General features: G+C 39.0%; 1 protein-coding gene and 1 long non-coding RNA gene across 2 annotated transcripts in view; one reads left to right on the top strand and one right to left on the bottom strand.

Annotated features, from left to right (window-relative positions):
• The window catches only part of CYYR1 (cysteine and tyrosine rich 1), a 111,620-nt gene that overhangs the window by 47,347 nt on the left and 47,433 nt on the right, over positions 1–16,840 (top strand). The window lies entirely within an intron of this gene.
• On the bottom strand, positions 11,954–15,987 carry LOC131825285 (uncharacterized). The gene is made up of 3 exons (XR_009351190.1): positions 15,036–15,987; positions 14,331–14,467; positions 11,954–12,149 (listed from the first exon to the last, which is right to left on the bottom strand). It is a non-coding gene; the product is annotated as an uncharacterized LOC131825285 (long non-coding RNA).

Raw genomic sequence — 16,840 nt, 5'->3', positions numbered from 1 at the left:
CTATTTCTTTCTTGTAATTCACTTTATTGTTAGGTACATTATTTTTAGCCTCAGTCGTAGTCAAATTTATAATTGGATAGATTATCCTAGTGAATTCTTAAATCCTGGCTAAATATTTCTTTTATTATTCCCTAGAATCCCTTCTTTACTTGCTAGCTTGTAGAATCGTCTTAATATTAAGTTAAGCAAAGAATTTTAAAGCAATATCTCTTAAAATATTTAACACATTCTAGAGGGCAATATAAGTGGCTTTAAATTGACCATTATCATACTTAATATACACAGCTACTATTGTCTATTTACACAGATCATTAAAAGTTGATTACATTTTGGGAAGCCTCTGTAAATATGTCAAAACTAGGGAACTTATCATCCAGCAGAAGCCATCCACTAGATATTCTGTCATTAATATTTTTAAGGGGAAATTTCCAGAAGACTATATTTCATATTTTTAGCTTTAGTAGTAGTTAATTTTCTTGTAATCACTGCAAACTCAAGATTATTTTTCCATAATTTAGGACCTTTAGATTATCCATTAACTAATGCATTAATATTTATCAAATGAGAAAAAAATCCCCTTTTTATATGCTTTTAAAATGTCTTATATTTTAAGACTTATATATAATATAAGTCTTACCCTATAATCCAAACTGGCTTTCAAGGGACCCCTATGAACTCTCAGACTGTCACAATGATATAAATTATATAAATTAATTTATATAATTTATATAATATATATAATTTATATAATTATATATAAATTATATATAATTAATTAATTATATAAATTTAAATTATACAGTAATTTAAATAGTACTTCTAGAAAGAACATTTGATCATAGGATCAAATTATTATTTTTATTAAAAACTTTGAAAAACAGATTGTATGCCAACAAGCCCATATATCTGACTAGCAGTGAAAAGTACTTTTATTTTTTTTTATCAATTAAATTTTATTTTTTTGAGTGTTCCAAAATTTATTATTTATGCACCATATCCAGTGCTCCATGCAGTACATGCCCTCCTTAATACCCACCACCAGAAAAGTACTTTTAGACTCAGATCCTTACATTGACTGTGCAGGTGGTATAAAACAAAGAGCCATAGTGTACCTTCAATATGTCATCTTCTTCCATTTCATATAACTGCTTCATTCTAACGAATTCCAGTGACCAGAAAGAACCAGTCAAAATAAGGTGAGTGTGGGAACAAACCTTTGAGGAAAAAAAATGCCCAGATAGAGGAGTCTAGGAAAATAAAATTTCATGTACACATTGTTCGTTAGTACTTTTTTTTTTCCTCAAGATTTTATTTATTTATTTGACAAAGATCATAAGGAGGCAGAGGGTGGGGGGTGGGGGGCAGCAGAGAGCCTGATGTGGGACCCAATCCCAGGACCCTGAAATCATGACCTGAGCCAAAGGCAGAGGCTTAACCCACTGAGACACACAGGCACTCCAGTATTTCTATTTTTAAACACTTTTTGTAGGAATGCTATTCTAAAGCTTGGGGGTGAGAAGTCCAAAGATGTACATAAGCACTAAAGTTCTTGGAGTTTATAGTGTGTGTGTGCAAGTATTATTTCAGGTCAAGTATAGAGCCACATAAATGGCATAGAAAGAAATTCTGTCAGAGTGAAAGAAAGAAAGAAAGAAAGAGATAGCATTTCTGATTTAAGAGATCAAGGAGGGTTTTATTGAGAAGGTAACATTTAACAGGCAGGGAGCAAGGTATACAGGGGTTCGCTGGAAGACAGTCAGTAGCTCAGGAGGATGGAGCAAACTAAAATAAGTCTGGAAATGAAGTTTGGGCAAGTCTGTGAACGGCTTGGAAAGCCAGAAATCAAAGCAACTGACCAGAGCAAACCAGTGGGTTCTGCGGGAAACAAAGTATCCGTGAGTGACTTTTGAGTTCAATGGGCCCATGATGAAACAAACAAGAGCCATCCATCCGTGCTATCATGTCCACCATGCTGAATGGTAAAAAGACAGTCCATTTAGAATTCCTCTATCTTCATTATTCGCTGAAGAGATATTTCTTGAGGAAGTATGGCGGGTAAGTGGTAGGGAACAGGGGAATTGGTTTGGGTTCATTCATGTCTGCTTTCAGACCTCAGCTTCCCGAATTATGTATAATTTCTTTAAACCACAATTTCCTCTTTTGTAAAATGGGGATATGCTGCTTCCTTGCAGAGCTCCTGTGCATATCAAATGAGGTATTGTAAGTGAAAACCTTATCACAGGCCTGATGGGTGGTTAGTGCTCCTTTAGTTCCCTCTTACCCTGGCCTTTCCCAAGCTCTGTTCCCATCCCTCCCCTCGGGTCTCTTGTCTTTCTCCTCTGCTAGCACCACAGAAACCTCCTTCTTAGCTTCCTCGGTTCTCTAGATCCTAGAATTAGATCTAAGCCTCAGTAAGTATGATTTAAGGCATCCTCACCCAAGATTCGGGGCACAGCTCGAGTCATCGTGTTGGTAGCAGCTTAGCTCTGACCTTGAGTGTGATTTCTGTCTTCGAACTTTTGCCCAGTTACTTCTTTAGAACTCCGGTCTTTCTCAGACCTGGCTTCAGTTTTCTCCTGGCCAAACTCCACCGTCACATATTATCCCCTTTTCTATTGGCTCTGTTGTCCTGGACCCTGGTCTGGTGAATGGAATCTTGCTACTTCTACTGAACTGTGACAATGTGTAGGGCCTGCCTGTTATTCAGAGTAGCTCCCGATTCTGGATTAGGTCCTAGGCTTGTGACCTTCCAAGATTTTGTGTGCTTCTACAGAACTGAACCACCCCTCCCCACGTCCTTTATTAGAGCACTAACTTGGGTCTTTTGCCATGCTACTGGAATTTCCTTGGACCCCTGCAACGAAGGAAGTGTGTGATTGTGTGTGTGCTGAGGCCTGGCGTGGTTCCTGGCACTAGTCTCTCAGTCTCCTGGGATCAGTACCAGGCCTGTCCACACCCACACCATTCTTAAAAGGTACAAAAGTAACTAAGGCAAGTCCTTGCACTTCAGGATTGCATGACAAAGCAGGGGAAATGACACAAGTGCATGACGAGGTATAGTGCGAGACAGGCTATGGGAAGTGTGTCAGACAACATCCAAACCCCGTGTGAATTCATAGAGGCAAGAAGGCAAATTAGGTAGGCATATTTCTGAGCTGCCATGTTCAAAGTGACTTCTGAGCTGGGCTTTCAACGTTGGATACCAACCAGCAGACAAAGGAGAGCACACAGCTAGAACACGGTAGCAACATAAACATACGCAGGGCACCAAGAAAAGAGTAAGTAGAGAATGGGAATGCTAGAGAGAATCTGGTCTGGGTCTGGCTTATGGAAAATCTCAAATGCCTGGCTGGGGAGAAAGCACTTCATCTGATGAATATTAGAGATCAGGGTTTATTATACAGCCACACGGGCTAGGTGCTATCCAACCCCAGGAGGTCCATCCTCACAGGCTGGGAGTTGGCAAACTTCTGTTTTACTTGGCCAGAGAGTCAATATTTTAGGCTTTGCAGGCCATGTGTTCTGTGCTGCAAGGACTCAGCTCTGCCTTTGTAGCTCAAAAGGCACAGACAGTATGTAAACAAATGAGTATGGATGTGTTCCAATAAAACCTTATTTGTGGACCCTGAAATTTGAATTTTACAACATATTATTCGTTCGATTTTTCGCAACCTCTTAAAAATGTTTAAAAAAAAAAAAAAGGCATACAAAATAGACAGCAGACCAGATTTGGCCCTCAGGTTATTGTTTGCTGGGCCCAATCTAGATTCAATATGAATGATACAGAGGCCATGGCAGAAACCATTGATGGTGTTTATTAAAGACAAGCATGATACTATCAAATCTGAATAAGAAATAGATTCGTTGGGAGACAGATTTGAGATAAGAGACTATAGTTCAAGCTGTGTGTATCTGTGTCTATGTCTGCATGTGCACACACATTTGAATTGCCATGTACAAAGGGACCTTTGACCTGGACCATTTATTTTCCTACACTCTCTATTTCAAAATGTCCACACAATGTATGATCATCAGTTTGACACTGTGACCAGCTCTCTGAATGTCTTTTATAAAAGAGGGTGGCAGAAGTGTCTAAAGAGAAGAAAAGAAGAAAAGTAGTCCTTCTCAAGGCTGTAATCTTTGTGGGGAGTGGGAAGTAACCCAGACCCTAAGGTCAAGGCAGTAGTACATAAAAGTTGTTGGCAAAAGGAAACAAAAGAGCATTCATTTTGCAATAACCTGGCCCTGTTTTATCATAACATTGCCTAAAACATCCTATAAATATGGATCTTTTACCATGAAATCCACTGTGCTTTCTCCTACTCTCCATTTTAAAAGCCAACACTTGGATAGGTGTCAGAAACCTTGGTTCAGTGCCCTTCTGCTTCAGAGAACGTTATCTCATTGTTGATATGCTGTCTGCATTCCAGCATGTGGCCGTGGGTATCTGTTTGCAGCTGGCTTTATTGGATCCATTTCTTTTGTTCGTCACAGTAGAGTTATGTGGGCCAATGACTAGGCAGAAAAATTCCATGACAAAGTTCAATTAGAAGCTTCTTCTATGGATTTTCATGTCTCGGTTACTGTAGTACTGACTAGTTTCTGGACTCTTCCTATTTTAAGCTGTCGATCTGTGATCTTTAAATGACAGTCAGGATGTCCCTAATGTTTAGTGTGTGTAGACTACTGTTACTAGAGGTAAGAAAAAAAAAATCTTGTGAACTAGAATAATGGGTGGAAGTTCCACAGAGGCAAATCTGCTTAAGGTAGGAAATACTTTTCTATCAGATACAGATACAAATAAGTAGAAGGAGCTTTCTCGGAAAACAAATGGCAGGCTGAGTCAAAAAGCAATTCTCTATAGGGACAGTTTGATCATTTGGAACAAGTGACTTGGACTCTTTCTATCCTAATGCTATAGATTCCACTGAGTTTTCCAGAGAACCCAAAGCATATTTTAATAGAATTCACACCTTTGAGTATTTCACATTACATGGATTTAAAAGATTAGACTTGCTTTTTTTTCTTAAAGATTTTATTTATTTATTTGACAGACAGAGATCATAAGTAGGCAGAGAGGCAGGCAGAGAGAGAGGAGGAAGCAGGCTCCCCGCTGAGCAGAGTGCCCCATTCGCAGCTCGATCCCAGGACCCTGGGATCATGACCTGAGCCGAAGGCAGAAGCTTTAACCCACTGAGCCACCCAGGCGCCCCTAAACTTGCTTTTGATGAGGTTTTTTTGTTTGTTTTATGTTTTTTTTTTTTTTTTTGCATCTAGAAAACTGATAAAGAGCATACCACTATTATGATCATTACCATTACCATTTTGCCACCATCGACAATCTGGAGGTGACCTGCAAAATAATTACATATGAATTCAGTATTTTTTTTGAAGTCTGACAACAAATATATTCATTAATTACCCAAATCTACAAAAAGTAACATTTTTAAAAGACTTTGATATATCCCTAAATACATTATAATGGAATTTTTCAAACAGCTGATAGCTAGTCAGTCTGATACCTTGCGCTAACTACACATCAACCCTTGGGACTTAGGGTTGGCCTGGTTTCGTAGTAGCTGATCCAGGAGGACACCCTCCAGCAACAGAGCACAAGGTACCATGCAAGCTGCCAATATTGGATTCATTCATTTTTGAAGGCAGTGATAACACAAAAGTGTCTTCAGAGACTACAGACTTGTGCTTTGGGTAATCTTTAATGTTTATCATATATAATGTTTATCATATATCACAGTTTCCTTTGCATTTTCTTCCTGCTCCATACATAGAAAATATACCAATGCTGATATATAAACAGCTCCTTCACTGCTTAGGTGTCACAGCTGTTAAGCAGCAAGACTGAAAGTGGTACACTTCTCTACAACTCTAATAAAGTCGATGTAAAATAGTATAATTCATGGTATCTCATCCAGGCAGGCTTTCTAGGTTTCATACTGCATTATTTAAGTACTTGCATTTGAATTATAGCCTAAATTTGGTAATTCTGCCTGCAAACTTTTATACTTGAAAATAAAAAATCCCTTTGATACAAGCAGGCTATGTATTTTTATTTTCCCCATCTTGTGGATTTGAAAACAGAGACACAGAGTTAAAAACGGACTCACTCAAGGTAACGTAGGTAGAAATTGGTTCAGCCAGATCTGCGCTCAGCTCTGCTGGATCCTTCTGCTATGCTCTCTCCATTGCTTCAAGCTGCATCTTAAGAAAATCATTCCAAAGCTGTCGGCTGCGTGAAACTTGAGGAGTGTTCACCAGGGTCCAGGTTTTCTGTCTTTGAAGGGCACTTAGAAGACTGCACTTCCCAACAAGACCTCTCATATTTAAGTGAGTCGATGGGACTAGCTGACCATTGAACTAGGAGCAGATGTGATGTACGTCACTTCTGACTTAACTTAGGTAGCTCCATGGGTCCTATCAACACAGTCCCTTTGGGAGCAAGCGTGGAGGCCATATGTTGAGAGAGCAGGGCCAAAAGATGCAAAGAGCCTAGATCGCTGAGCCACTGCCTGGAGGAGAGTCATCACGGTGAGTGACCTGACTTAAGCAGACTTTGAGGAAGAACTAAGTTTTCTCAGTTAAGCCACTGAAATCTGGGGCTTGTTAGTCATGGCAACATAAGCTCAGCCTATTCTATATACAACCATCTCGATACTATCTTCAGCTGCTAACAACATGCTAACATTCTCTCCTACTATCATGTCCAGAGGAAGGATACAAACTGCTCTTTAGTGCTATTGGGACAATAAAGCAGAAGAGGATAATTGGGATTGGTTAAAATTTAGTTGCCATAATTTCAAATCAAAAGGCAAGGAAGAACTCTCGTAAAAGATACCATTTGACCAATAACTCAAAACCATGCAGATAAATCTGCAGGAAATGCATGTTCAGCAAAAGGGAATTGTCAAGGGTCTGATATTTGCAGAGCAGCAAAGACTCCGGTGTAGCTGGAATACAGTGATTGGGGGAGGACAGTAATGAGACATGGGGAGAGATGAGGAGAAAGAGGTGCATCATAGAAGGCTTTGTGGGCTATTATAAGGACTTTGGTGCTTACCCTGAGGGAAAGCGGGAGCCACTGGGAAATGTGTAGTGGCATGGTTTAATTCATATTTTTGAAGGATTGTTTTCTAAAAGCCTGTCAATGACACTAAAGAGTTATTTGTGATGGATGATGTTGTTGCGATGTGATCCTGACTTCAGGATGTGTGGTTTTGATCCATGACTAATTCTTACCAAACCAATGCTGGTGGTGTTAACTCACACTGCAAGTTACATTGATGGCAATCAGACTTCTATCAAGGTTCCCAGTGATAGCCTAGGCTGCAGTACCCTTATTTGAAATACTTGCTATAAAGCTATCAAGGAAATCCTTGCAGGAGTCCTTATTCTCCTGAACCTCCCCCTGTAAATCATCAAAAGTAGTTGCATATAATTTCATAACAAATGAAACTAGCACTTGGAGTATCCTAGGTAATGACAGAATGAATACATTAATCTTACAAATTCTTTGCTGTGTCATTTCCTTCTGGACACTCAAAAGTCACTTTTGCCTCAGTATCTCCAAACATAGAACCATTCCCCATCGGCATCAGCCGATTCCAGAATTTATGCCCATTGTATTCCTGTTCTCAGCTCAGAAAACTCTCATTACCCCAGTAGCTCAAGTCAGAAATCCCAGAGGTTGGTAACCATTTATAAAGATTTCTTGGTCCTACACGAATCCACTTTTCTCCTCTCTCCCTGTCCTCAAATCCAGCCCGCATTCCCTGGTAGATGAATTGCCAGAAAGCCCCTAAAAGATCTCTCAGGCCCCATTCTGTCAATGCACACAGCTCCAGGAAGCATCTTTCTGACACACAAATCTGGTTGTGTCACTCTTCTGTCTTCAAGGGGTGAGCTGACCTCTTTGGACTTAAAGATCCCTTACCATCAAGTTTCTGCCACCATTTGTAGCTACATCTCTTGTTACTGCTAGCCTGCAATTTCTGCAGCAGACCCACAACACTGGTTATTCTCCAAACATCCAAAGCTACTTCATAAATCTGTGACTCTGCACATCACATGCCCTCTGCTGGAATATTTTTCACCTTGTCTAACTGGCAAATTCCTACTGCTTTCAGCCCTTGCTTATATGTCATGCCATCTGTGAAGGCTTCCCTGAACCCATCTTCAGGGTCCCAGAGATGTAACTCTATTTCAGTGATGACTTGGAACTTACACCTCTCACCCCCACCACACAATGCTTTGTACACCAAGCCTCTCAGACAGAGGAATAGAAGGTGCATGATAGGTGCTCAGTCCACACTGAATGAATTAATAACTCTCCCATTCTGGCTCTATTACCTAGTATTTAACATAATTAAGAGGATGTCATATCTGTATGTTGGCACCCATCCCGTGATGTTCAATGGGTAGAAGATGGCATTGTATCACCATTCCCTTCTTTCAGCAATTTTTTGGGTGAGTTGAAAATAAACAGTATTTTAATCTTGAACTTGTTCTTACTCGGGGTTTTTTGGGGGTGATGAGGCTTTTTATTGCACCAGATTGGCTTATTTTTGTAATTCTTCTTTGGCTTCTAGACTGTGTCATTGAATGATTGCCATACTTCTTAGGTCTGACCTCATTTTCTTTTGCAGTGGATGCTTTGGCTATGAAGGGAAAACCTATTGAGAAAAGTCAGCCTCTGGTTTCTTGGTTCATGTGGGAATTTGAATTCTGAAATTTGTGTAAAAATAGATTTGATGTAAGAGAGCAGCTATTCTAAAATTAACAACCAAACAATGGGAAAAGTAAAGCTGTCTGACTTTTTTTTTAAATTTTTTATTTTTTTAAAGGGATTACATTTCAATGATATTGTGTTATTTAGTAGTTGTATTTGGTTCTCTCCTCCCCACCCCCATTACAGGACAGCATATGTTCTATTGGGACATTGCTGTTTTTGCCTCATTAACTTGAAAGCCCTCTCTAGTCAGCATAAGGCATGTTTGGATGAATACTGCAATAATCTGCTGTTATAACTGGTGGCTGAGTCATCTGTTTTTACAGAATTGGTACTGTAAAGAACTGAGTCATACGTCTCGTGTCACAACTGAGTGTGAGTTTTAAAGTCAAAAGTAAAATGAACCCTTGAGCATACTCAAGTGAAAATCACAGCAACCTGTGGGCTGAGGGGTTTTGTAGCCACTATTCGATTTTTTTCCCCCAGTCGTATTATTATAGTGCTCGTATTTTCATGCAGCAAGTGGAAAAATCCAAGCTCAGGGCTCACTAGTGCTATTATGAAAAGGATAATATTAGAAATGATTCTAGTTTCTCTGTGATTAGCTATAAATCTCGATCCTTTGCTTATTATGGGCTTCATTTGCTGTAGAGTTATTAGTGGGCAAGGGTTTAAATGAGGCGCAAGAGGCACTGTAGCAAGTGGGCATCCACCTAGATGGGGTAGAGAGTCTACAAAGGTCCATGTACCTTTTGCACCTGTTTCTCTTCTCTAGAATGGAAGGATTCCCAGCATAGGCACCTGGTCAGGTATCCAAGGTAAGATTCAGAGCACAGAACAAGCTGATGAGAGAAATGTGGAGAGCTTCAGACCAAGGGCACCAAATTCATTCTGCTGTTGCATCGTGATTGAACTCGGAAACTCAGACCAGAAAATCTTCTTTGGGGAGGTTGAGTTTGAAAATGTAGCTGCTCCTACAGTTCACCTTCAGGTCTTTTTAAAACTGGTTTTCTTTGTCTCCCTACTTAACATTGGCCCGGGATGCTTTGGAAAACACAATTATTTGCAATCATAGCTGAGAATAATATTTATGGAGTTTGTGAATCCAAAAATGCAGTGGAACATCATTAACACAACAGTGGAGGGAAAGCCCCCTGAATGTCAGAAGAATGTCACAGTTCATAAGCTGTTCGTGTCTGGAGAACAGGTAACTTGGGCAGATTGATTAGATTAAGGGCATGTTGATGATATGGTGATTCTCAGGTAGAAGCAAGGTGACATGGAAGGGGAATGAAGGAAAGACAATGAATTAGGAGTCACATCTAGTCAGGGTAGAGAAGGAGGGCTTTGAAGTTCTCATGAGCCCTTTTTCTAGATTAGGAAGAGAATCGTCAGCTGCAGAAGAGTGATTGCCAGTGGGGAGTGGTTGGTGTATTGACTGTGAACGGGCACAGAGGGGCTTACTGAGAAGGAGGATAAATTCTGTATGTTCATGGGTGGTAGTTTACTTGACATATGCACAAAATCATTAAATCCATCAATCAGCATTTTTAATAGCTATGTACTGATTTGACTTGTATCTCCACGAAAACCAAACAAAACAGAGATGGGCTAAAACTATGCAGGACCTTGATTTCATATATTTTCCAGGAATAATTAGCTGCTAATGCAGTCTTACCTCCATTTCTTCTCTCCCATCTACAAAGAGCATTAAAAACATTTTTGTGTATTTTTTATTCATCTTAACCTAGCTTCTTCAGAATGTACTTTGTGTGGTGCTAAGGAGACAGTAACTTCCTTTTATTTTCTTAAACAGCAGTTCACAATTAGCTACATGGCTCTGTGATTGCCCTCAGACGCAGTCTCAGAAATTTATGATCTTCTTGGCTTTAACAGAAGAACTTCATTGGAATGATGATGATAACAGCTCCTGCTTATTAAGCACTTATAGTGTTCCAGGTCTGGTTATGGACCTACTTATTTCATCCTCATAACAACCTTAGGAGTTAAGTACAATAAATACATGCATTTTTCCTGCAAAAAAAATTAAGTTTAGTGAAGTTGAAAAGCCAATGCACGGTCACATCATGAAATGTAGCAGAGATTTAGTTCTGTCTGTTATCATAGCACCACCTAAAGCTCTCTAGAACGTACCACCTCCCAGCAGCTTCCAAATGCTCATGGAGAGGCACTTCTTAATTACAACTCATGCTTGTATTGCTTTTTACATGATTGGGGATAAAGATTTTTGGAGGAAATATTAATTCTAAATAATTTACCATACCTTGGTGACCACGAGGCTCCAAATGAAAAACAAAGTGTAATTAATAACATCAAAACTATAAATGTTGGTTAAGCATCTGTCTTTGGCTCAGGTCATGATCTCAGAGTCCTGGGATACAGCCCTGTGTGAGGCTCCATGCTCAGCAGGAAGCCTTCTTCTCCCTCTCCCTCTGCCCACTCCGCTCCCCCGCTCATGCTCTATCTATCTCAAATAAATAAGTAATCTTTAAAAAAAACCATAAACGTTTAGCAAAGAAGGATCATTTTTTTCTTTTTAATTTCATCCCTGAGCTGTGTTTTAATTCAGAGTCTACAGAAGTTTTTTTATTCCTTTAAGCATAAACATCTTAAAAATATTTTCTTTCAAAAATGCAAAATAGGACTCAAATACATCATTTTTAAACAAGGCACACCTTTTACCATTTTTAATTAGATTGTTAGCTTTTTTTTTGCTGTTAAGCTGTATGAATTCTTTAGTATTTTTGGAAATTAACCTCTTATCAAATATATGATTCGCAAATATTTTCTCCCATTCTGTAGGCTGCCATTTCATTTTGCTGATTTTGTAACGAGGAGTTCTCATAGCCGTGTTTTGTCTCCTTCACCATTGATTTTTTTTTTCAGAGTTGACCTTATGTCATTTTATTGAATTGGCTGCTTCAAAATTCCTTTGGGCTCAAGAGAATGTTAACAGACAAATAACAGAACTAAAAATACAGCTAAAAATAGAGCCTTTTAGAATAGTTTAAAAATTAGAATAAATAAGCAATGCGGGGGGAACTGAAAAGTTCCTCCATTTTTAAAAAAGTGCACATTTAGGGTTTTTTGTTTTGTTTTGTTTTGTTTTGTGCCCCACCTTCTTTTTGCATAGATTTGTAAAATTTAGATTTTTCCAGAGGTACTTCTTTTTTCTCCTTTGTACCTTGTACTTTAATTATAAAGATTACTCAAAATAAGTAATATCCAAACAAGTGCTTTATTGTGACTTTTAGAAGATGCTAGTTTCTCAGGGGCAAGCTGATGATTTCTATCAGCTCCTTTTTAGATGTCTTAAATCTCCACGAGGCCATGGCAGTGGATGTTCTTCAACAGTGGTCTCCAGGCAACAGGATTCCCGGCATTACTGCAGAGGACACAAAAGTGAACAGAAATGAGATGAGATGGTTAGTCTGAAGGAAGGAAGAATTCAGAAAGAAATGTAGATGTAAGAGTCACTTATGGTTTGTCTCCCTCCCAATCCCATCTTGTTTCATTTATTCTTCTTCTACCCACAAAACAAACTGAGGGTTGCCGGGGGGAAGGGGTTGGGGAGAAGGGGGTGGGATTATGGACATTGGGGAGGGTATGTGATTTGGTGAGTGCTGTGAAGTGTGTAAACCCGGTGATTCACAGACCTGGGGATAAAAATATATGTATATAAAAAATATATGTTTATAAAAAATAAAAAATTAAAAAAAAAAATTAAAAAAAAAAAAAAAAAAAAAAAGAAATGTAGATGTATTTGGGATGGACATATCAGAATGTTCTAGTGTCTTAGAGAAGTTAAAAGGAAAAATTTTAATCAAGACTTTCTTAAATTAAACTATGAAGTTTTTAGCTATTTATTTGGGGCTTGTCTAATAACATTCAGATTTTTATCAATAAAATGTAATGCAAATATGAAAATACATTTTTTATTCAGTTTGACTTTTTTTTCTTTTTAAAGACTAAAATAAGCATTTTTGGAAGACAGGACTTAAATATTTGAATGTATGTCCCACCACACAGGAGCAGACACCAAATTATCTTACCAAAATCCTAAATAAATGAGGTCCCTGAATGTTCTCTCCATTATTATAGTATTTCCAAGTGTTTTGAATGGTGGTAAAATTACCTTACTGAAATTAGAATCTACCTACTCTTACTTTTATTTTCCTTATCCACTTACCTCCAGAATCAAGTATAAAATAGACACTTTTAACTACATCAAATACACTCAGATCATTTTCATAAGGAAAAATGTAAACATTTGAGGAAAAAACTAGCACATATGAGCAAAAAATAAGAGGGAAAAATTATCATAAAAAATATTAATCCACAAGAGCACAGCATGACTGGTTCCACATGGTATTAAAGATTAGAGAATTTAATGTCTTAGTTTTAATGTTAGCTACAACTCACTGGTGTATTACAACATAGAGACAAACAAAATGGAAAAGAAAATAAACTTGGAGTTAAAGACATTATGAATGGACCTAGGACATTTATACAGGAATCTCTTTAATGTATACAGGAATCTGAGCCCTCTCAAAAAAAAGACAGCATGGCAGCAGACATTAATCCTTAGAGGTACAAAGACCAAGAGAAAATTGAAGGGTCAAAATAATTTAATCATTTGCTATTTGCTGGAGGGTTTACAGTGTGGAATAATTTGTGTACAGGAAAGAAACCATGACTTTAACTTTCTTTAAAATACTCAAATTCAATACATTATATGTTTATAAAAAATAAAAAACTACACAGTGCAAAAAATAAAATAAAATAAAATACTTAAATTCATAAATAACATAATCCTCTCTCATTGCTCTATAAATGTAACTTACTCCTGTCAAACTTGCTATGTATTTTCATCTGCTCCCTGACTACCCTCCAGAGCAAGTAATATTCATATCTCCATTTCATCTCTTTTTGCAAGACCAATAACAAAAAAAGCAGTTATCAAATTTATACATAGCAAATGAATTCTGCCCATGCTGCATTTTGAATGCAGGAGGAAAGTATCTTTGATCTCTTTGCCTTGGTTTTATTTCTGAACATCTCTGTCTTTGGTCCCTTGCCTCCCTGTATAGACTATTCTAAAATTTCAAGGCATACATTATACCCTGGGTGTTAAAACTAGTGCTTTATTTTAAAAATTTAGCTGGATTTTTTAATATGTGAAGAATATTTTACTATTAATATGTTTATGGCCTTGGATTGTCAGGTTTTGTTATTGCTTTTATTTTTCTCCCTAGATATTATGCATATTCCTTTCTACCTTAATGCACTGAGGTACGAGGGCAAGCAAGCCAATATCCTTTGCTGTAACATTTTTCCACGTTTGTTACGATACACTTGCCCGTTGAGGGATGCCTGGGTGGCTCAGTGGGTTAAGCCGCTGCCTTCGGCTCAGATCATGATCTCAGGGTCCTGAGATCGAGTCCAGGGAGTCCCTCAGCAGGGAGCCTGCTTCCTCCTCTCTCTCTGCCTGCCTCTCTGCCTACTTGTGATCTCTCTCTGTCAAATAAATAAATAAAATCTTTTAAAAAAAAAAAGATACACTTACCCGTTGATACTTATCAAAAATACTCATCAAATCTCAGTGTTCTCTTCTTTTCAGTACATTTTACAGTCCATCATTAATTCTTCCAGTACTTCAGAGAGGTAGATAAGTGGGCATTACTGGTCAGATTTTCATTTGGTCTGTCCATCAAGAGAACAAAATGAAATTGAGACCCATTACTGCCACTGTACAGATGAAGGAAATGAGACCAAAAGAGTAAGTGGAACCAAAAGGAAAAAGAGTGTCTGTGTGAATGGAGTGGAAAAGCTTTTTAAATTCCATCTCTCAGTCCTGGGCCTTTTGTATTTACCTGGTTACAGGCCGTTAGCTCTTGGCCAGGGAAAACAAATGGAATCTGTATGTAATACATTCTGTACAGAAATTTCTCTAAGAATTATAAGATGTGACAAAATGAAAGAAAAATGTTGTTTAATAACCCCGTGATTTGTGGAACCTAAATTTAGCATGAGGGAGCAGGGGAAACAGCTATGCAGAATGGTCCTTTGCCACCTTGTTGATTGTATTCTGAGGAAATACATTGATTATCAGGATTTCTCGGAGGAAATGTCTGCCCTTTTCTTTGTCTAAACAGTACATTGAACAAGCCTGATGTTTCATAGATAAGCAGAATTCAACTCTATCCCACTACCATTTTACAGGAAGCTTTTCCCCTTTTCCCCTTTCCCCTTTGGCAGATCTGTGACTTACCTATTCACGCTTAGTCCTCAAGTCTTCTAAGTCCAAAGCACTCTCCTTTGGAAACTGTAAATGTCTAACCTAAGACGTGAACATTTCAGACTCAGGCCAGGCTTCTCCCCATCTTCTAGCTGAGGAAAGTATTTGGCAGGTTGACTGTGTTCAGGGAAAGAAACATGGACAACTGATCTTTTCCACTCATTTCCTACCCAGCGGGTCCCCTCCTCCCAGTACATTCCCCACCTGTGAAAGCTCAGGAGGAATGAGTGAAGAGAAGAGCACAGGGAAGTTCTGTCACTTCCTGATGCTTAGCTTGCTTCTAACCCTGCATTGGACCTCTCTGACAGCAGTCTCCAGGAGTTAGAGCTTCTCCCCTGCTGGTTTGGTGGGCTTGCGGGCATCTCATGCAGGTGACCGCTGTCCCTTCCTTTCTGCACCACCTCCTGGCTTTTCATCATCCATTCCACACACAGACTTAGCAACCTCCCCTCTTACAACTCTGTTGCCGCCATGTGGACTTCTCAGGACCTAGAACAGCTCCCAACTGACTCTATCCCCCATGGCCCACATTCAGTCTGCAGATAGTCAATTCCTTAACTATTATGGGCTGAATGTTGTGCCCTGACCCCAACACACACAAGATTCATATGATGACATCCTAACCCCCAATGTAAGGATATTAGGAGGTGGGGCTTTGGGGAGGTGATTAGGTTAGAAGAAGTCATGAAGGTGAAGCTGCCATGATGAAATTAGTGTCGTGCTAAGAAGAAGACACACTAAAACTTTCTTTACCTGCCATGCGAGGGTACAGTGAGAAGAAAGACAGGAGCAAGACAGAAGGAGAGCCTTCACCAAAAACTGAATCTGCCAGCACCTTGATCTTTGACTTCCCAGTATCCAGAATGGTCTGATGAAAAAATAAATGTCTGGGGTTTAAGTCACCCAGTCTGTAGTATTTGTTATAGTCGCCTGAGCTGAGCTAAGACAGGGTTCTGTATTTGCCTAAGCCCTTCCCCCCTCCCTCCCCGCACTACCATAGACCCCTCCTCTGCCGAGAAAATATTGCATTCATTCCATTTCTTCCCTTCCCAATATCTCTTCCCATTCTTCGAGACCATGATTCTTCTTCCACCAGTCTGATCCATTCACTGATATTTTAGCATTCCATGTGCATTCAGACCCAGCAGTTTTCACTAATATAACCCCTAGCTTGGCTGTCCAACCTCATTTCTGGTCTCTCACTCATGAATGCCCTTGGATCCTGCTCTCCTGACCTTTTGCAGTGTCTCGGAGGCACTGTGTTCTTTCCCACCTCGTGCCTTGTTATATTAGTTATTTGTGAATGCTATAACAAATGATATAAATTGTTGCTTAACACAACAGAAATTTATTTCCGTATTTCTGGGAGCAGAAATCCAAAATCAAGGTGCCAGCAGGGCCATGCTTCCTCTAAAGGCTGTTAAAAAGGAAATCTTTCTTTACCTCTTCCAGTTTCTTGTGGCTGTTGACATTCTTTGGGCTCATGCTTAAACCTGTGTCTCCGTGGTCACATAGCTGCCTCTTCTTCTGTCTCCCAAATCTCCCCTATGTGTCTCCTGTAAGGATACCTGTCATTGGATTTAGAATTCATCCAGAAAAATCCAAGGTGATCTCTTGATCTCAAAATCCTTAATTTAATTACATCTATAAAGACTCCTTCCCAATAAGATAATGCTCACAGATTCTGGGAGCTGGGACGTGGACATATCTTTTTGAGACCACCATTCCATACACTATACTTTCCAGTGACTTCCTTCATTTCTTTTGTAATTTCCCAG

The sequence above is a fragment of the Mustela lutreola genome, chromosome 2 (assembly GCF_030435805.1).
Source record: "Mustela lutreola isolate mMusLut2 chromosome 2, mMusLut2.pri, whole genome shotgun sequence".
Taxonomy (NCBI): domain Eukaryota; kingdom Metazoa; phylum Chordata; class Mammalia; order Carnivora; family Mustelidae; genus Mustela; species Mustela lutreola.
The sequence above is the reverse complement of the archived record's forward strand: the minus strand, read 5'-3'. Positions and strand labels throughout refer to the sequence as shown.